Genomic DNA, 22,374 nt, shown 5'->3' with positions numbered 1-22,374 from the left:
AGAGGTAGGATTTATCACATGCTTAGTCAACTGATTAGTTAAAAATTAGATATTATTAAAATAAAGGTCAAATATCTAAAGCAGAATTTTAGTTAAAGAGTAGGACAGACGAATGATCAAAGCAAAGTTGTTGAAATAAATCAAAATCTTAATCTAATCAAGGATATTACTTATAACTTTAGTATAAATTAATTATGTGTAAATGAGACCTGTGGTGGAACAGAGAGTGAGTTTTATTTCAGAGTTTGTAAACTTGTCTTGCAGTGTAACTTTGTCATAATAGATGAATTTTGGGAAATAAATGCCTTTTATTTCTGAATGTCCATTATTCACAGAGTATGTGATATATGGCAACTTCATTTCTCAAATTATATTTGCCTCCATTTGAGTAATTTCTGTAAGAAGATCATTATGCAAATTATGTAATTAGATGCAAATGACACAATCTGAAAAAATGAAGGTACAATATATGTAAATAATTAAAATAAAATAAATGCAAGGAGAGTATTGTTATTTGAAGTGCTCATTGCATCAGGGTTTACCAAATTGAGGTTTCATTCTATTAAGATATCGTAGTTTTTTTTAAAAAAAGTATAGAACTGTGAAAGGAATTGAGTTTTAAATTTTGATTATGGTTAGAATTTAGGCTGGCAATGTACAGTATACTGATAAATCCTTTTGTTCCAGTAGGGCAGGCAAAACTTTATTTTATATCAGAAGATTTTGTGATTTGTTTAAAAGGTGCATTCTGACAGGCAGGCAGTTTATTAGTGATTGAATCCCAAGAAATACTATGATTTCCTAGGAAAGGAATCTTAACTCAATTTTCTTCTTACTCTAAACTCTAAGTCAGGAAACCATAAAGATACAATCTTGTTGAACTGCTGGAATTTCATATGTCTCATGTGCAGAACTAAATTGCACAGGACCGCAACATACTTAGAACTGTGTTCAGACATGAATTTCTTTCACAAATATATTGCTATTTTCAAAAACAATATTCGGAATATCCCTTTCCCGGAAGATCAAATTGTAGATAAGCTCATAACTATTTTTACTTTCGAAATGTTGATCTGGCCATCGAGATCTACAATGAAAAAGACCCCAAGAATGAGGTAGATAGCAGGAAGTTGAAGTAGCAAATATGGCAAGTGGCAACTTTGGTTAACACTGTGCAGATGCGTGCTATGATCCAATTCAAGTAAAGCTCTTGTGCTTATTTTGCACACAGATATTTCATTCAGTCTTGCTAAGGTAATTCTTGAGGAATTTAGTAATATGTATTTACTTGCCTTGTCTTCTCAACAAGAATTTGTTTTCCCTTATACATTGCATCTTCTATACTTGATATACCCAGAAATGCATATGAGTTTAACGGGAGAAGGAGGTGGAGCAGGAGAAAGAAGAGGAGGAAGAGGAAGGAGAAGAAATATTACCCCACAATTAATATGTGGGATAAAATATTAGCAGGAGCTAGTCTTTGGCCCAATCATTATATCAGTGAGTAGATGTTATGGGGATATTAATATCAAGTTGTAAGCCTTCAAATTACATCTTTATAAGAAGAGGAACATCTGAGAGTACAATCTTTGAGTCAGATGTGCTGCCTTTGAAACAAGTAACCTAATTATAGCAGTTATAACTGTACATTAGTTTAATGAACATCCTGATTTGTTAAGAAAAGCTTTCCAGACAGTATGTATTGCCATTAAAACTAGAAATCTCCAAATGAGCAGAGACAGCAATGAGTAGGATAAAACAGGTAGATTAAAGTAAAAATCTGTAATTGAATGCTAACTACCATGGAAAACCATATATTCACTCATATTTCTTTTTTACTGTTGTATCCACAGACTCTGAAATTGCCCATGAAGTAACTGCATTTGTGATGATTAAATGAATGTTCCAGTGACCATATTTTATTTTATAATCTGCATTAAATCATAAAGATCCTTTTTAATTATAGTTGACAAGCTTAATAGCAACATAAGGATTAGAATTAAGGATCAAGTAGGAGCAATCCAGAGGGCCAACCATTCAATTGTTTGAACACATTTTTAATTTGAGCACATTTTAATTCTGGCTGGATATTTCTGGTTCAAAGACTATAATCTTTTCTGAATTCTGAAATTATGATATACAGTATACTGAAATGTACAGAATGTGTCTATGTCCTCTGTCGCTTTTTCAGATAACTATATAGCCATATAAACAGAACTGCATTTATTTATGAGGTTATATAGGTTGTATTTGAATGTGATTCAGATCTTAAGTATTGGAAATGAATGTCGGTGACTCTTTGCCTAAATTTATTCTGACCTGTCTCTCTCCCAACATAGTTTAAGTAAGATCTCAAAACTTCCTTATATATTTAGCCATTTGCCTGAAATGGTATAAGGTTTCCTGCCTGAGCAGGGGGTTGGACTAGATGACCTCCAAGGTCCCTTCCAACTTTATTATTATTATTATTATTATTATTATTATTATTATTATTATTATTATTATTATTATTATTATTATTAATTCAGTTTAGTATGTTGGCTAAATCTTACACTGTATTGCATACTGATCTTTAGTTAGTTAGTCAGAAATATGCAGTTGCCACAACTTGCTGTGATCAATCTAAAAATGGAAGCTTCCAGACTTCTTTTTACAGGTTTGCTGGATGGAAAAGGACAGAGAATTCTCAATTTTACAGTCTTGTAACAATCAATTAGAGTTCCAAACATTCCATCTATAGATTTCAGTCCATAGAAAAGATTGTTGCTAGATAAACACTGCAAACTACAGTGTTATTTCATTTTTTTAAAAAAAGCACAAATAGTATGTTTTACGTGGACCAGTTAAAACATTTGCTAAATTTCTCCTTCTTTTATAATGGTTAAAATAAGCCAATATGGAGTTTTGGACTAGAATTTGGAAGATCCAATTTTTGGTTCATCCCCAGCCATTGACACTTGTAACCTTGAGCCATTCATTGTTTCTCATCCCGACCTATCCCAAAGGGATATCATAGGAAAATCCCAATACAGGTACTCCTCCACTTACGACCACAATTGAGCCCCAAATTTTTATTGCTAAGTAAGACATTTGTTAAGTGAGTTTTGCCGCATTTTACGACCTTTCTTGCCACAGTTGTTAACTGAATCATTGCAGTTGTTAAATTAGTAGCACGGTTGTTAAGTGAATCTGGCTTTCCTATTGACTTTGCTTGTCAGGTCACAAAAGGTGATCACATGACCCCAGGGCATTTCAACCGTCATAAATGTGAGTCAGTTCCCAAGCGTTTCGATTTTGACCATGTGACCGTGGAGATGTCGCAACGGTGAAAAATGTGAAAAACTCCTAAGTCACTTTTTCAGTGCTGTTGTAACTTTGAACAGTCACTAAATGAACTGTTGTAAGTCAAGGACTACCTGTATAAGCTGACTTGTCTGTGCAGGAAATATATAATGCATAAATAAGCTACTTTTGTTTGTTTGTTTTACATCACGTGGCTTGCATTTTTAAGCCAACTATTCTACAGTTCAGTTAGATGAAGCAATATCTTTAAGTTTGAAAACTTGACCTAAAGGATATTTTTAGTTAAAATTATCTTCTGCAGCAAGATAAAGCGCAAAGTTAAGAAACACATTTAAACACCAAAGAGTTTTCAGAAGTACCCTTATGTGGTGTGCATTACAATAAACTTTAAAGTAATTGAAGTGTGAAGCTCAGCAGACAGCCAACAAATTACTTTGCAAATCATAGAGAGTAGTCTTGGTTTCTGGCACAGCCTGGAAATTCAATAGCAAGATTAGATACAGTAATACCTACATATTGTAAATTGTGTCCTTACAGGAGAATATAATCCTACCCCTATGGCTGAACTTTTCTCCTAATACAGTATAGTCAATTTCCCCTCATTTATATTTTTTCCCCCTCACACTGATCATAGCCACTTGTTCAGGGACCTCCTGTTCTCACCTGAAAAGGATGAAAACAGCAACAAATTAATTCTTGGTAACTTCTTTTAGCATGGTTTCAGTTAGATATTAACACCAGAACTGTGAAGAATCCAGTAGGACAGATCTTTTGAGGGACAACAGCAGTTTCCAGTAGTATTGCAAGAAAAACCCTCTTCTAGAAGTAGAAGACCAGCATAGCACCCAAAAAGTATTCAACAAGAATAGAATGAGTTGTGTTTTTTTGAACCAGGATAGTTAACAGATGGTGAGTTTGCTAGCCTGTTTCCTTGTAACCGGTTCAACTTGGTTTGAAGTAAGGCAGAGAGTGAGTTAAATCACCTACCTAATTTGAAGATGTTTGAAGCAACACATTCTATTAAGTGATTTATCTTTAAAAGACAGGCTGGAATTGGCCAATGATTCATCAAGGCACTCTAATCAAGGATAGCTTTTCAGGATGGGAACTAATAATAATGGTCTCTTTTATGCAAATAAAACATTTCCCTTCTCTTCAAAAAAAAGATTATTCCTACCTTTGTACCTACCAAGTACTCCCATGTTACACCTCCCATGTTACACCTTTGTACTCCCATGTTACACCTCTGCTCCGCGAGCTGCATTGGCTGCCAGTTGCCCTCTGGGTGAGATTCAAGGTGCTGGTAATGACCTATAAAGCCCTACATGGCATGGGTCCGGATTACCTACGGCAGCACCTGCTGCCGGCGTCAACTTCCCTCCGTCCAGTGCGCTCCCACAGAGAGGGCCTCCTCAGGGTGCCTCCGATCAGAGAATGTCGATTGGTGGCCCCCAGGGGGAGGGCGTTCTCTGTGGGCGCGCCAGACCTATGGAACTGCTTGCCGGTTGAGCTCCGGATGGCCCCCGACCTTCGCTCCTTCCGACGCGATCTGAAAACCTATCTATTTGAACAATCCGGCCTGGTCTGATGGGTTTGGGGTTTGGGTTTGGTTTTAACATAGTTTTTAATTATTGTATTATATTGGGCATAATTATTTAATTTTTTAAACTTTTGTATTTTGTATTTCGATATTTATTGCCCTGTACACCGCCCTGAGTCCTTCGGGAGAAGGGCGGTATAAAAATTTAATAAATAAATAAATAAATAAAGTCTGATTCAAGAGAATAGAATAGAGCTAAAAGGGACCTTGGAGGTCTTCTAGTCCAGCTCCTTGCTCGAGGAGGAGAACCTATACTATTTCAGACAAGTGACTGTCTAGTCTTAAAAACCTCCAGTGATGGAACACCCAAAATTTCTGAAGGCAAGCTGTTCCACTGGTTAATTGTCCTCACTGTTAAGAAGTTTCTCCTTAATTCCAGGTTGCTTCTCTCTTTGATCAGTTTCCAACCATTGTTTCTCATCCTGCCCTCTGGTGCTTTGGAGAATAGTTTGGCACCCTTTTCTGTGTGGCAGCCCCTCAAATACTGCTATCATGTCACCCGTTTCTTCTTTTCTTTAGACTAGCCAAACATCTCATCTGCATACTTGAGTGCTATTAAGATTTAAGACAATCATATTGTTAGGAAAGTGAAAATGATAGTATATATTTCCCTTAGCTGCCTCATCATTTAGTTTTATATTTATTGTCTTTATTCTTCTACATAGTTTAAACCACTTTATAATCCAATTAACAGAACCCGGTCATTGGTCCATAGATAGTTGTATTGTTTAAATGTCAGGTTTAAATTTCCAGGTTGACCTTAATATATATATCTTATATATATCTTCTGAGATTCTGGAATAACTTTTGACTGCATTTCTGAAAACTCATTTCTACTAAAAATAAAATGAAGTCTGTTCTGAGATTACCTATCTGATTATCTGGAGTGACAGGGGAAGGGGAAGAATCCTCTAAATATTGTTACAGAGAGCACTGTATGGAGTCCTTGGTGCTCTCTGACCTTGCTGGTTTGCTTGCAGACATTTTATTATCAGACTAGGTAACATTAGTGCTAGTGAATATGGGGTTTGTTCATTAAGCAAAATCCATATTCACTAGCATTGATGAAGCTACCTAATTGGGTAATGAAATGTCTGCAAGCAAACCAGCAAGCTCAGAGAGAGCAAGGACCTCCTCAATTCAATCCTGAGCTACATATATTCTATTCTATTGGTGAGAGCGTTGTATTGTCCATGAATTAAGAAACAACAGTACAATATAATATGTAACTCTTGAAGTCAGAATTAGAATCTGTACCTTACTATGTGGTATGTTATCAAATCGATCTGTGAGTGTTATCAAAAAAGCATGCTTAAATAAGTTCCTAAATAAAAGCATTAGAGTAACTTATTTTCAGAATGTTTCAACAATGAGGGATTGTATATGATCTAAGCACATTTTAAAGGTAAAGAATTAGAAACCACTATATTGCTTAATATGATGAACTATAAGCATTAAGTGTAAAAATGTGTTGAGGCACCATATTGTTGATTATGTTTGATACAAATTACTGGAACATCTGAACAAGGGCCAAATTTACATAATGGTTTAAGACTGACTGGTAAATTTGAACCCAGTTATGTTAATTAACCATATGATACTGAGTGAAAAAAAGGTTTTTGTTTAGCCCAAAAAGGGCCCTAATTTTTTTATCTATAAAAATGTTTCTAGCTTTAGGAAAGAATAAATGGTTAAAATGCATCAAAATTCAACTGCAGTTCCAGTGGCACAGAAAACTAAAAAGTCCATAAAAACAGATACAACATAAAATCACATATATATAGCCTCAAGCTATAATAATAATAATAGTAATAATACTAATAGTAATATTAATTACTACTACTACTACTACTACTACTACTACTACTACTACTAATAATAATAATAATAATAATAATAATAATAATAATAATAATAATAATAATAATAATAAATAGAGTCAGTTTGATCTAGTGATTAAAACATCAGGCAAAGAACCAGGAGAGTGTGAGTTCTAGTCCCATACTAAGGATAAAAGCTGGCTGGGTGACTCTGGGCCAGTCTCTCTCTTTCTCAGCCTAATTCATTTCATGGGATTGTTGTGGGGAAAATAGGAGAAGAAAGGACTGTTAGGTATGTTCTCTGCCTTGAGTTTTTTATAAAAATAATAAAGGTGGGGTAAAAAAATAAAACAAAGACTCTTTCCCACAAATATAATAAAAACGCAAACTATATTAACAGGCCTGGGACCAAAGCCAGTTTTAATAGCTTTCCAGAACCCTAGGAGAGTGAGTGTGGTTTGTATCTCTTGAGAGGGTGCTGTTCCAGAGGGTGGAAGCTGGGACAGTGTAGGCACGCTAGCTACCTCAATCCCACAAGATGACAACATTTAATAGAATGACCTGGAACACACCTACTCTGCAACAACGTACGGCATTATATGTCATTAATAATTGTATTACACAAACATTATGAGATCGTCCAATATGTTTATTCAATAATGCCAACTGAGTATCAGAATTTGAAGTTTTATGTAGCAGATCCATTTTAAACCTGGCATGGTGTGGTTTTAATCTGCCAATGGTTTCAGCTGTGAGTTTTAGTTTGGCTAGTTCTGTTCCCTGCAACAGTTATGATGGGTGAGGGAGAGAATTTAGTAACAGAAGATTCCATGTTTGACACTGTATTATTTGCTCCCTCAGACTTTACATGTAAGAGTTGCTTGCTCCAGCAAGAACTGGGAATAGAAGAGAGCATTATCATCAACTTTATTAGGCTTTTAATCAAGCTTCAGAGTATAAAGGAAAATAAACAGATCAGGAACATATTTCTCTAATGAACCAGCTATTAAAGCATGTAATTAGAAGATTATTATTAGTATTAAAGTATTTCATATAATAGGTTCTAACAGGAGCCTTGGGATGGAAGAAGAAATACAATCAACTGCTTCAATTTTCTGTTTTGTATAACTTTTATAAGAATAGCTTCCATCATACCGTAATCTAAACCATGCCAGAATACTCCCTTCAGTATTTTTGGAATTGCAATATCAGTACCTGTTATGCACTATAGTGGAAAGAGTTACAGCTCTAACCATATAAAATGGTCAGATTTAGGATGAGATCCATGCAAAATAAGCAGACCACTGATCTCTAAGGAATATGTGTTTAGCTTTGTATCTTATGATGTAATTAATTATTCATTTTATGTATTATACTAGTGGCTTGTGTTATGTTCCAGCCTAGGTACCACAGTGGGTAAAAGTATCAATAATCTGAGGTCTTGGGAAAAAGCCATCCTGCTATTTTCTGCATGTATAAAATAGCAACAACAACAACAACAAAATATAGATACACAAAAACCTTGACCATGGACACCAAAATCTGGTCTATTTGTTGTTAAATTGCTTTAGACTACACAAATACAGAAAGTCTTTACTTAACAACACTGACTGGGACTGGAAATTGTCATTAAGCAATGTGAGCGTACCACTTAGCCACCACAGTTCCTGTAGTCCCTGGTGCCATCGTTGGAGGGAATCGCATAGGTCATTAAGAGAGGACTTCACATGACCATGTCTTGCAACTTACTGCCAGCTTCACCATTGACGTTTCTTGTCAGAAGCCATCAGGGAAAAGTTGCAAATTGTGATCACATAACCACAGAAACACTCCAATGGCCACAAATATGAGGACGGGTTATAACCACTCTTTCAATGCCATTGCAAGTTCTAATTGTTCATTGAGGAACCCCTGTATTGTTTTGGAGTAATTTGAGACAGAATGGCAGCATGAGCAATCCAGTTGCTAAAGGCATACTTGCTAAGAAATTCATTGTTAAATGTACAACAAAGAAAAAGAGGGCCTTTCTTGCCAAGTATCTACAGTCTTGAGTTCTATGGTTTTATATATCAGAACATAGTAAAAATCATCCGATCCTCAGCAGTTGTTAAAAGTAGGTAAATATAAGCTCAGATGAACAACACATGACATATTACACCATGTCATCATTTAATTTACAAAAAGAAAGCCAAAATGGAGTAGCCATGTATGAAAAACTAAGTACATCCTTACTGCTTCCATAAATATGAAGAGGCTAAGTAGCAGCCAGGTGCTGCTAATCAAGTGCCCTTGATCAATTGATCATTGACCACGGGAGGCCACTGTCGTACAGATAGTCGGGTGTGAGTCACTCCTCCTGAGGTGCGGTCCTGGGGCTCAGTTGGGCCTGTTGCTAACGTACTAGGCGCCCAGCTGTGTGGCAATGGCCCTGCCCGAGCTTCTCGACGCCCTCTCAGTGTTGGCGGTTGAGTTTCCCAGACTTATAGTTCTGGGGGACTTTAACCTGCCTTCCCAGGGGGGGTCATTAGAGTTGGCTCGGGAGTTCATGGCCTCCATGACGGCCATGGACCTGACCCAAGTAATTCAGGGTCCAACTCATGGAGGGGGTCACACACTCGACCTTGTCTTCTTATCTGGTTTGATGATCTGGGAGGGGGTTCGCCAACTATTGTCCCCCTGTCATGGACCAATCATTATCTCCTGTGGTTGGTCTTCCGCTTTGCCACCCCTCGCCGCTGGGCTGTGGAGCCGACCAGGTGGTTCCGCCCCAGGTGCCTAATGGATCCGGAATGGTTCCAGACGGTGCTTGGGTCTATACCTATCTCCCTCACTCACAGCCCGGCTGATGCCTTGGTGGATGCCTGGGAAAGGGTGGCCACCGAGGCGCTCGACCGTGTTGTACCCTTGCGACCCCTGACCCAGCACAGATCCCATTGGGCTCCATGGTTTTTTGCGGAGCTCCGGGTGATGAAGTGCCGGAGACGGGGTCTGGAGAGCTGTTGGAGATCCAGCCGGTCCGAATCTGATCGATTGCAGTTAAGAACCTCCATGAGGTCTTATCTCGCCGTGATGGAGGCGGCGAAGTCTAACTACTTCGCTGCCCTCATCGCTTCCGCAGATAATCGCCCGGCCACCCTGTTTAGGGTGACTCACTCCCTCCTTAATCAGGAGGTGAGGGAGGAGCCCTTGCAGGGGCAGGCCAAGGAGTTTAGTCAGCATCTGACGGATAAAATCGCTCAGATCCGGGCCGGTCTGGACTCCGACTGGGCAGAGTTGGACGGGAGGGAGACGAGCGGTCTTGGAAATATTATCTGGGATGAATTCGATCCTGTGACTCCGGAAGAGGTGGACAGGGTCATGGGGAGGCTGAGTTCCACCATGTGTTTGTTGGACCCGTGCCCCTCCTGGCTGGTGTATGCAGCTCGGGAGGGGACACGAGGCTGGATCCATGCAGTAATAACTGCTTCCTCGAGGGAGGGTAGCTTCCCTGCCGTCTTGAAGGAGGCGGTGGTGAGGCCCCTCCTCAAGAAGCCTGTCCTGGATCCAGATGTTTTGAACAACTATCGTCCTGTCTCCAACCTTCGCTTTGTAGTGAAGGTTGTTGAGAGCATGGTGGCACGTCACCTCCCTCTGTTCCTGGAGGAAACTATCTGGACCCGTACCAATCGGGCTTCAGGCCCGGGTACAGCACAGAGACGGCATTGGTCGCGCTGGTGAATGATCTCTGGCGGGCTCGGGACAGGGGTTGTTCCTCTGTCGTAGTCCTAGTAGACCTCTCAGTGGCTTTCGATACCATCAGCCATGGTATCTTGCTGGGTGGGGAGTGGGGGGCACTGTTCTACAGTGGTTCTCCTCCTACTTCCTGGGTCGCTTGCAGTTGGTGTTGGCAGGAGGGCAGAGGTCGGCCCCGAGGCCTCTCATTTGTGGAGTTCCTCAGGGGTCGGTCCTCTCTCCCCTCTTGTTCAACATCTATATGAAGCCGCTGGGTGAGATCATTCGTGGTTTGGGGGTGGGGTATCATGAGTACGCTGATGATACCCAGCTTTTTCTCTCCACCCCAAACCAACCCAGTGATGCCCTCGACGTGATGTCCCATTGCCTGGAGGCAGTCCAGGTCTGGATGGGGAGAAACAGGCTTCGACTTAATCCCACCAAGACTGAGTGGCTGTGCATACCGGCATCTCGGATTAACCAGTCTATTCCATCGTTAATTATGCGAGCTGCATTGGCTTCCAGTTGCCCTCCAGGTGAGATTCAAGGTGCTGGCGATGACCTATAGAGCCCTAAATGGCATGGGTCCGGACTATCTTCGGGAGCACCTTCTGCCAGCATCAACTTCCCATCGTCCTGTGCGCTCCCACAGGGAGGGCCTCCTCAGGGTGCCACCAGTTAGGGAGTGCCGGTTGGCGGCCCCCAGGGGGAGAACGTTGTCGGTGGGCACGCCTGCCCTTTGGAATCAGCTGCCTGTGGAACTCCGGATGGCCCCCGACCTTCGCTCGTTTCACCGGGACCTAAAAACTTGGCTATTCGAGCTTGCTGGCCTGGACTGAGGGTTTTGGGTTAAGGTTTTAATTTTTAATTATTTTGGGGCTATTTAATTTAATTTAATTTTAACCTGTATATATTGTACTGCTTTAATTTGCCCTGTAAACCGCCCTGAGTCCCTCGGGGAAAAGGGTGGTATATAAATTGAAATAAATAAATAAATGAATAACCAAGTGTGACTATCCCTATAACAGCTGATGTTTTAGGAGTTTGTTGATCACCAGCAGTTGAGTTGTGTCTTAACACAATGCCAAAGAGGAAAGACATCAGCAATGATCTTAGAGGAACAATTATTGCTCCCCAGCAATCTGAGAAGATTTATAAGGCCATTTCCAAACAATTTAAAACCCATCATTCTATAGTAAGGACGATTCTTCACAAGCAGAAAATTTTCAATATAGTTACCAATCTTCCCAGGAACAGACATCCCAGCAAATTCACAGCAAGGTCAGACTGCTCAGAGAAATTGCAACAAACAAACAAACAAACAAGAGTTGCATCTCAGACACTACAGGCCTCAGTTATCATGTTAAATGTTAAAGTTGATGACATGACTGAACAAGTATAGTTTGGTTGGAAGAGCTGCCAGGAGAAAGCCACTTCTGTCTAAAAATAACATGGCAGCATGGCTTAGGTTTGCAAAGTTGCGTCTGAACAAATCACAAGACTTCTGGAACAGTGTTGTTTGGACAGACAAGACCAAAGTGAAGATGTCTGGCCATAATACACAGTGCCATGTTTGGTGAAAACCAAACACAGCATATCAGCACAAATATCTTGGTACTGACCATCTTGCACAATGAGGGAGGGGGTGATGATTTGGCCTTGTTTTGCAGCCACAGGACCTGGGCACCTTGCAGTCATTCAGTCAACCGTGAACTCCTTTGTATACCAAAGTATTCTAGAGTCAAATGTGAGGCCATCTGTCTGACAGTTAAGGTTTGGCTGACATTGGGTCCTACAAAAGGACAGTGATTCCAAGCATGCCAGCAAATCTACAACAGAATGGTTGAAAAAGAAAAGAATCAAGGGGTTGCAATGGCCCAATCAAAGTCAAAAGCAGTTAATTAGGTGAGCTTGTGTAATTGAACATAGCATCATCAACTAATGGAAAAACATTGATTTATTCAGGGCATTTTAGGTAGACTCTTAGTAAATATGGGGAAAAAATACTCTCCAGAAAAAAAAATTCCTTCAGAATTTCTAGCATGAGATCCACCCCACGTTTTCCTGGGGAACATCTTGAAATCTGTTTGATTAACATGAGTAATAAATATCCAGTTAAAGCTGAGTGATCATATCTTGATATTATTCTAATTGTACACTAATCCATATTGTTTACATTTTGATGGCTGCCATGCTGATTTCTAGTTCATATGGTGTCTTTATTTTGGTTACACTTGATTTGACTGGATATCTTTTAACTTGAATTGTACAGGTAGTCCTTAACTTACGAAAAAAGTGGGGAGAGAATTTCCATTGCTAAGCAAGTCAATTGTTAAATGAGTTGCATGTGATTTTGTAACCTTTTATGCCATGGTTGTTAAGCAAGTCACTGCAGTTGTTAGGGGAATCAGGTGGTTGTTAAGTAAATCTAGCTTCCTTTAATGAGTCTGCTGGTCAGATGCTGACTGGGAAGATCGGAAATGGCAATCAGAAAACCCCAGGACACTGCAGCCATTGTAAATATATGCTGATTGCCAAGTGCCCAATTGCACATGAGCATGGGAATGATGCAACAGTTTTAAGTGTGAGGACCAGTAATAAGGCACATTTTTCTGAGATGTAACTTCAGATGGTTACTAAATGAATGGTTGTAAGTTGAGCACTAGCTGTAATATTCTCTCTCTCTCTCTCTCTCTCTCTCTCTCTCTCTCTCTCTCTCTCTCTCTCTCTCTCTGTGTGTGTGTGTGTGTGTGTGTGTGTGTGTGTGTGTGTTTACTGTAAGCTGCCCAGAGAGCTTTTGCTTTGTGTTAAAGCAATGAAGCATGTACCTTGCTTTTAAAGCCTTACTTTCCTAGCGTCTCTTCAGAGGGCACCTTAAGCACCAATTTTTCCAGTGGAATGGAAGCTTGTGAGCATATTCAGCAGAAAGCACACAATCACCAGTTGTAGCCTTCAAGGGCTCCTTTGAGATGTGCAGACCAGTTACCAGAATTCTTTGGCTGAAAATGTTTGGGAGATGAAATGGACACAAATAGATGTCACCTTGGTTGGGAAGGCTGTATAAAGACATCTGAATAAACCTTGCAGACCACATACTTAATTCTCATGTGCATAGTATACTATGGGCTCTATTGTTTTAACATTTGAAGTACCGGTATTTACAATGCTTTGCTGAAATTCTTCTAAATACAACGGGATAACTGTGGCTTTCCATTACTATATGGATATATGAATTTTCTTTTAAAAAATTCTCTCCTTGGAAAGGCCTTCCTAGCACCTATGTTTCCAGCATCAGAAATAAATCTTTCAGTTTTGTCTGTTTTTATGATATCTGATGGGTACTACTGTATAGAATGCTGAATTACAGTATTTTTTATTAATGCTGTTTTATTATATTTTTGTGATGTTGCTATGATTTTTAATAATGGTGTATCTGATTATTGTTACTGACTGCTTTTCCCCCCCGTTGCTGGGTTTTCTCATACCAATATTTTTAACCAGAAATTCCACATTCACTGCTTACATCCTGGGAGAAATTGTTGATGATACCCTGCTTGTGGTACAGATGGTGTTTTTCCATTATAGCCTCCGGATTTTGCTTGATTCTTACTTTAGATATCAAGCTTTCCCCTTCAGTAATGACCTTTGTTGTTGTTGTTAGTTGCGAAGTCGTGTCCGACCCATCGCGACCCCATGGACAGCATTCCTCCAGGCCTTCCTGTCCTCTACCATCTTCTGGAGTCCATTTAAGCTCATGCCTACTGCTTCAGTGACTCCATCCAGCCACCTCATTCTCTGTTGTCCCCTTATTCTATTGCCCTCAATCTTTCCCAGCATTAGGCTCTTCTCCAGTGAGTCCTTCCTTCTCATTAGGTGACCTTTAGGAAGAAGTTAAAAATCTGGAGCGCTTTTGCAGAGACCATGATGTTTGTTATGTGCTCTTCCCTTGCTCTCAAATTATTTTTATATGGATTATTCATTTAAAATATTTCTATGGCTGCCCATCTTAAAACCTAACTCTGAGTAGCTCACAACCAAAGGATAAAACAATGTATAAGAACAGCAATAACAAGAAACAATAAAACCATAAAGAGAAAAACCTGGCACCACAATAAAACTTCCCCAATATAGCCCACAAATCTCTCTTCCAACTTTGATGTCATTGGGGTATAAGCCAGATCTTTTTAAGGCTTTCTGTAAGATTAAAAGCATGGGGAACTATTTTATCACAAAGGGAAAGTGTTTACAGGCCAGAGGTTGTGACAGAAAAGGCACGTTTCCTTGTCATATCTGCAAGATAGCAGCATTTAAGGGAAGGGACCTGGACACTGGTGGGATTCAAATATGTGAACAACTGGTTCTCTGTGTGGATGCTGCATCCGGAAGTCCATTCTGGGCCTGGGCAACAAAAAATTAGCTACCGGTTCTGCTGAACTGGTGTGAACTGGCTGAATCCCACCACTGGACCTGGAGCATGCCTAATCTACCCAATCTCTGAGAGAGGCAGCCCAACAAATAATCTGACCTCATGCCAAATAGAGTTTTAAAGGTGATAACCAGGTTGCACAAAATGGGTATAACTTCACTGAACCCATCACTGTCTATAAGGCTAGATGGGCCTTCAGAGCAGCCTCACGAAGAGCATATAGCATTAGTCCAACTGGAACTACTATTATAGAGATTTCAGTGCTTGTACTATGTATTGTGTAAGGGATGCGGTGGCTCAGTGGGTTAGGACGCTGAGCTTGTCGATCAGAAAGTCGGCAGTTTGGCGGGTCGAATCCCGAGTACCGCATAACAGAGTGAGCACCTGTTACTCATCCCAGCTTCTGCCAACCTAGCAGTTCGAAAGCACGTAAAAATGCAAGTAGAAAAATAGGGACCACTACAGTGGGAAGGTAACAGCGTTCCGTGCGCCTTTGGCGTCTAGTCATGCCGGCCACATGACCACGGAGACGTCCTCGGACAAGCGCTGGCTCTTTGGCTTTGAAACAGAGATGAGCACCGGCCCCTAGAGTCAGAAACGACTAGCACGCATGTGCGGGGGAACCTTTACATTTTACCTTTACTATGTATTGTATTGCATTGTTGAAGGCTGCTGAGCATCTGATACCCTCTGTGGCAAAATATAAACTGGATAAATAAATGAACAAATAAATAAATATAAAGACTGAGGGAAGAACAAAGAACAAATAAATGCCCCCCTTTTACCACCCCATTTATTTGCTCATTTACAAACATTCGGCCCACATATCCCCCATTCTTCTTGTCTCAGAGGCCTTTTCCAGTAAATAAGAGGAACAAAAAACACTTCCTAACAATTCCAAAGGGAGAGCTTCTTTCTGCACCAGAGCAAGTCCAGATGGGGAATTCTTTTAGAATTGTAGTATAGGAGATTATTTTTGAGGTTCAGAATCATTGACTGTTTTTCTCTTTTATTCTGTTAAATGTCTTGCCACAGAGCATAGCATCAAGAAAATACTTGCACTAATTGCTGCAATATGTGACAAATCAGTAATAATGCGTATGTCCCTGCTTACTTTCACTATGTGCCCTCTTTCTCTTGGGTCTTTATTACAGTACCTGTTTTTGATAATTAGGGTACATTGTCCTGAATTATATGAAAGAATTTTTCCATTTGCAGTGTAGACCTTCCTTAGGCATACCTTATAGGCCGACCATTTCTCCATTGGCAGAAATCTCACTCCTGGGCTGAGCCAGCCACTTTCCCCTCTCCAGAGATGTTCACGTACTGTAAGTAAAGGAGAAAATGAATGTATTGTTGGCTTTGTAGTTCCCCTCCCCCCCCAAAATAAAATAAAATAAAATAAAATAAAATAAAATAAAATAAAATAAAATAAAATAAAATAAAATAATAAAATAAAATAAAATAAAATAAAATAAAATAAAAATAGCAGTCACTGCTTTTAGGAAGAAATCACTAGGTAAATGCTAAAAATATAATTAAAAGCATGCACAGGATGGCACAGCATTCCTTGTTGGACAACTGGGGGAAATAACTACTAATCTCAGTGGTTTGAATGGTGGCAATCAAGATGACCGTGGGTTTCAAACAGCTTTTGAGAGATGAGGAAGTGAGAATATGAAAGTGTCCCCATTCCTTTGCTTCTGTTTGTGCTATTTGAAGAACGAGAGGCAAGCAGATGAATTTTGAGAGTCTTGATTAAGAGCAGAGAACTTTGAAAACTGTGAGATAATTTTACTGCTATGATATATGCTTAAGATTATAAACTTCCCTATCTAGCTCTGTTCATTTCTCTTTCTCAGCTGTCATTATAGCATGGCAAAAAGGGAATGACAAAAAACTGGTCACTGGCAAATAGTTTGTCTCCTAGCTCTGTGGATAATTGAGGTCCAGCTGCTATGTGTTTTATTTTTAGTTTTATATTCTATATTTATGTATTTATATTTATTTTATTGTAAGCCACCTAGAATCATGTATGGAAGATGGGTAGCTATATAAATTGAATAAATGAATGAATGAACAAAAGAACGAATGAATGAATGAAGTTCTTGTGTGAGAGAAAAATGAAAATAAATGAAAACAGAGGAAGCATTTTAACTCTAGTTGACCTTATGGAAGAAAACTGTGTGTCTCCTAGCGTCTATAAAAAGAGGAAATTAAGGAGTTCAGTAAGTAATATTTCTTATTTATTTGCTTGCAGTAAATAAAATGTAAAATAGATAATTTTTCCACCAAATTACAAAAGAGTCTTAAACCTCTTATCTTATTTTCTGTAGGAAATATTTCTGCACTGTAGTTGAAAAATAAATGTAAAATAATACAACTAGCTTGCTAAGAAAAGCTCCATTGATTGCATTGTTGTGCTGTCAGGAATGATGTTAAGATAATGCTGACTTCTTATCATCCAGCCTTAACAACAACAACAACAACAACAACAATAAAGTTGGAAGGGACCTTGGAGGTCATCTAGTCCAACCCCTTGCTCAGGCAGGAAACCCTATACCATTTCAGACAAATGGCTGTCCAGTCTCTTCTTAAAAACTTCCAGTGTTGGAGCATTCACCGCTTCTGGAGGCAGGTTGTTCCACTGATTAATTGTTCTAACTGTCAGGAAGTTTCTCCTTAGTTCTAGGTTGCTTCTCTCCTTGATTAGTTTCCGTCCATTGCTTCTTGTCCTGCCTTCAGGTGCTTTGGAGAATAGCTTGAGTCCCTCTTCTTTGTGGCAGCCCCTGAGATATTGGAACACTGCTATCATGTCCCCCCTCGTCCTTCTCTTCATTAAACTAGACATACCCAATTCCAGCAGCTGTTTCTTACATGTTTTAGCATATGTTCTCTCAGCAAAGCCCAGAACCTTGCAATTTTGACCTACTATTATATCTTGTCAGCAATGAACCTACTGGCGGGCTTGGAGCTACACAGATGTTCCTTTTAGAGTGAATCTGCAACCTTTCACAGATTGTTGAGAGGGAAATATTTGGTGGTCCCAAGTAATCCCAACAGGATCAGACATGGCAGCTGTAGTCTCTTGATCATTGCCACCAACATCTTTTTAAAGAAACTATTATGTTTTTTTTAATTAAGAATTGTTTAAAAGGGGAAAAAAGAGAAGACAGAAACTGGTAAAACAGTGAATAAAGAACACTTTTATAAGCATTGTGGAATTAAATAAGAATGTTCAATATGTCACTAATTAATTTTATGTAATTGAACATATTTGAATATAATTGAACATCAAGATCTAAGATGGCGGCGCCTGGAATGGCTGCGGCTGCATTGGCTCTTGAAGGCAAATAGTTTTGGGAGGGATAGTAAGGGCTATAGGCCACATGATCAGGAAGATTTTAATGTGTTTGAGCAACATGGTGGAACTAAGGTAACATACGACATACGACCGACAATCTTTGCTGGCATGGCAAGTTTCTAGTTGTTTTGGAACTGTTGGTGAGACCGTTAAAAGTCGTTGGTGCTGTTTGAATTTGTTCTACCAGCAGCAAGATCTGACTGCTGGCCCAGTGATGGATTGTATTGCAAATCAGGGCTGTTTCCAGAGGAGGCAGAGGAGGAGAGAACCTGGAGCTTATGGAGTGAAGGAACTGGATGAGGCTGTCGGCAGGCCCAGAGGAAGGGAGTGGGGCTTTTGGAGGAGTTGGTGGCAGCAGCAGCGTGCTCCAGGGGCAAAAAGAAGCAAGGCCTCTTTAAGGAAAAGGTGGAAGAGTCAGGATCAGAAAAAGGAAAGAAGGTGAGGTTGTCAGAATACAAGCGAATTTGAGGGCTAATCCACATGGAGCCCCATTTCCATCTGTCCTGTTTGCCATCGTTCACTCCCTAGAGACTAAAATGGACAATGTGAAATTTGAGCGGGCCACGAACAAGAAGTATATATCGGAGATGGTGACCCTTTGAGAGCTGTATGCAACGAAATTTCATTTTGATGTATGCCGATTGGTGTACATTCAAAGTGACAATAAAGTTATCATCATCATATTTTAAAAATACATCATTAAAAATATATCATTTTTAAAATCCTAATAATATATAAATATCAACAGAATAATTGTATACATCTACATTAAGGATGGAAGATGCACATTTCTGCACAAGCAATAGATTTGTCTTTATTTAACAGATCATTGAAGGGTAAGGTCCCTTCCAACTCTGTTATTCTGTTATAGTTACAAATGCTATGGATCACAGGTAACAGTAATAGTGGGAAGAATTTGGACAGGTTTGGGTCTCCTCTCAAGGTTTTTGAATAACCAAATAATGTCACAACTAAGGTATTTATGTATTTATTTGCATCCTGCCTAAACACCGCCAGAGAACTCAAGATGATGTTTTATGATGGCAAACTTAATTCAGGAATTCTGGACAAAGAAGGAAGAACTGCAGCTGTCACATTACGTGACGGGAAATTAATTTTCACTTTTTCATCCTGGAAATTGGATGAAAATTTTCCATCAGAACTGAGAGAACAACATGCACATTGTCCTCATGTTAAAAGTGGAAGGACAGGGCATGTGGAACCTAATAATCATGAGAAAAACCCCATGGATAATTATTTAGAGAAAATCTTATGGATAACTATCTGAGTAAATATTTTTCTGTGTAACTTGGGATTTCTCTAAGTATTCAAACATGTTTTGTGTATGGATCTGTTGATTGTTCATGGAACCATTTTGCTTCCATAATAACTAGCCTGGGATAATGTGAATATTACTATAAGAGAGAAGTATTTGCAGGAACATGTGCACACATTCACACACAAATACATCCAAAACTCACATTAGACATTGACAAAAAGTTGTCATGAACTAAGAATTCCTTTGAAATTTTTTAATTTTTAATAGAATTATAAGTCTGTTGGAATTTGTAAGGTAAAGGTAAAGGTAAAGGTTCCCCCGCACATGCGTGCTAGTCGTTTCCGACTCTAGGGGCCGGTGCTCATCTCCGTTTCAAAGCCGAAGAGCCAGCGCTTGTCCGAGGACGTCTCCGTGGTCATGTGGCCGTCATGACTAGATGCCAAAGGCGCACAGAACGCTGTTACCTTCCCACTGGAGTGGTCCCTATTTTTCTACTTGCATTTTTACGTGCTTTCGAACTGCTAGGTTGGCAGAAGCTGGGACAAGTAACAGGCGCTTACTCTGTTACGCGGCACTCAGGATTCGACCCGCCAAACTGCCGACCTTCTGATCGACAAGCTCAGCGTCCTAACCCACTGAGCCACCGCGTCCCTATTTGTAGCTATGATCAAACAACAATCATTTAATAGCTAAGAGAAGGATTTTGAAGACAGTATCTCCAACTCTTAAAAGTAATATTAATTGCCTGGAAGATTTTAGTCTCAATATTTTTAGTTTAAAGACACATTATCAGTTGAGATTAAGCACTGTGAAAGTGCTTCGGTGCAATGCAGGCTCCTTAAAATGTATAGAGCCTGTAGAAGTTTCAGCTCTGTTGCTGTTTCTTTTTTGGGATGATGGAAGAAGACTGCAGAACCCCACAGTTTGTGCAGCATCAACAATTTACAAAGCTAAAAGAATGGAAGATAGATGCTTGCTATTCTTTAAGGTCTGTGGAGATTCTCAGTCATCCAGATCGTGGTTGCCTCATGAAAAAGCTTCTTTGAGACAGCTCTTCTTTAAGGTTTTGTACAGGGAGATTTAGATGCTTTGCTTAGTTGCTTTATTAGAAGCAGCAGTATATCTATACTATTAAAACAAATGTAGGTAGTCCTTGACTTAAAAGCATAATTGAGCCCAACATTTATGTTGCTAAGCGAAGGTTTTGCTCCATTTTATGACCTTGCTTGCCACAGTTGTTAATGAATGAATCACTACAGCTATTGGGTGAATTTGGCTTCCCCATTGACTTTGCTTGTGAGAAGGTCACATATCCCTGGGACATTGCAACTGTCATAAATATGAGTCAGTTGTCAATGATCTGAATTTTGATCACATGACCATGAGGATGCTGCAGTGGTCCATTGTAATTCCAAATGGTCACTAAGCGAACTGCTGTAAGTTGAGGATTACCTGCATTGCTGAACTGTCCAAATATCACTGAAGCACAGATTCCAATATTTCCTACTTCTGGGCATGTTGACTGTTGCTGCTGGATGTTAATAATTGTTTTAAAATCGGGCAATTATTTAATCTCCTTTTAATATTTGTAACTTTGTATTTTATTCTTGCCCTGTGAACCGCCCTGAGTCCTTCGGGAGAAGGGCGGTATAGAAATATTATTAAATTAAATTAAATTAAATCTGAAAGGCTACAAGTTCCTTCTCCTTTTTGGTCAGCTGCACTCTTTCCCTTCCTTCTCATGATGACTTTCAAACAGATGCCCTGTGAGAAAGGTCCTAGCATTGGATATATGGCTTCTTTGCAGTTATGTTTCTGACATTCAAGATGTATTTATGTTCATCTCTGTGCAGCAGAGGTTGATTTTGGTAGCAAAATACCTTGTACAAGTCAGAGATCCCAAATTATATATAATTATGTGCCAAAAAGGGGGTGAATTGATAAATTCAGCACAATGCTTCATGCTGATTTTCCACAGTTATTAAGGACACAATTCTACTCTGCTCTGATAGAATTCTGCTCTATAAAATATCACTTTTGGTTGTTGTTGTTGTTAGCTGCGAAGTCGTGTCCGACCCATCGCGACCCTATGGACAACATTCCTCCAGGCCTTCCTGTCTTCTACCATCACTTTTGGTATTCAGAGCAAATTATATGGAATGGGTATCTGTGCATGAAATTTCATACTTAAAATTGGTTGCTGAAATTATTTGGGTATTGCTAGATTTTCTTCCATGTGTGTATGTGTGTGTGAGAGAAAAATGTAACTATAGGGTGTATGTTTGTAAACATTTGGAAAAATAATTGCAATAGTAATTCTTGGAATATGTTAAAAGTACATTTGCTGTGAATGGGCTCTACTTAGCAATTTTTAACTATTCAGCAGAAGCATCCTTTGATTTTCAAGCATTCTTTGCAACTATAATCTATTAAAGGAAAACAAAACAGGAGTAACCACCATAATTCTACAACCACATCATAATTCTATATTTGTAGCCAAGTCATAGATGTTGTTGTTGTTAGTTGCGAAGTCATGTCCAACCCATCTATGACCCAGGTCATAGATGACAGCTTCCTATACTCTATAAGGATAATCCATGTGGAGCAAAGCATGAATCAAAATGACATTTGTAAAACAAGTGAGAAGTACAATACAAAAATAAAAATGTTTCCAATTAGTTCTCATCCAATGGCACTCACTATGTAATTTTGTTTTTTGGAGGGAGAGTATTGCTTACTTTTTAAATAAAAAATACCACTTTTAAATAAAAAAATACCACTTTAGACTAAGAAATTAGAGGTCCCTATGGCCTGGCTAGCTTCACCAGATGAAAAATATGTATGCCTTTGGTATTACTTTTGACACTTAAT

At 39.3% G+C, this 22,374-nt stretch overlaps 1 protein-coding gene across 1 annotated transcript in view; it reads left to right on the top strand.

The window, feature by feature from the left end:
- PHF2 (PHD finger protein 2) overlaps positions 1–22,374 on the top strand; it is a 145,433-nt gene that overhangs the window by 52,626 nt on the left and 70,433 nt on the right. The window lies entirely within an intron of this gene.

This window comes from Vipera berus, assembly GCF_964194415.1.
Source record: "Vipera berus genome assembly, chromosome: 2".
NCBI lineage: Eukaryota > Metazoa > Chordata > Lepidosauria > Squamata > Viperidae > Vipera > Vipera berus.
Note: the sequence above shows the minus strand (reverse complement) of the source record. Positions and strands in the feature narration are given on the sequence as shown.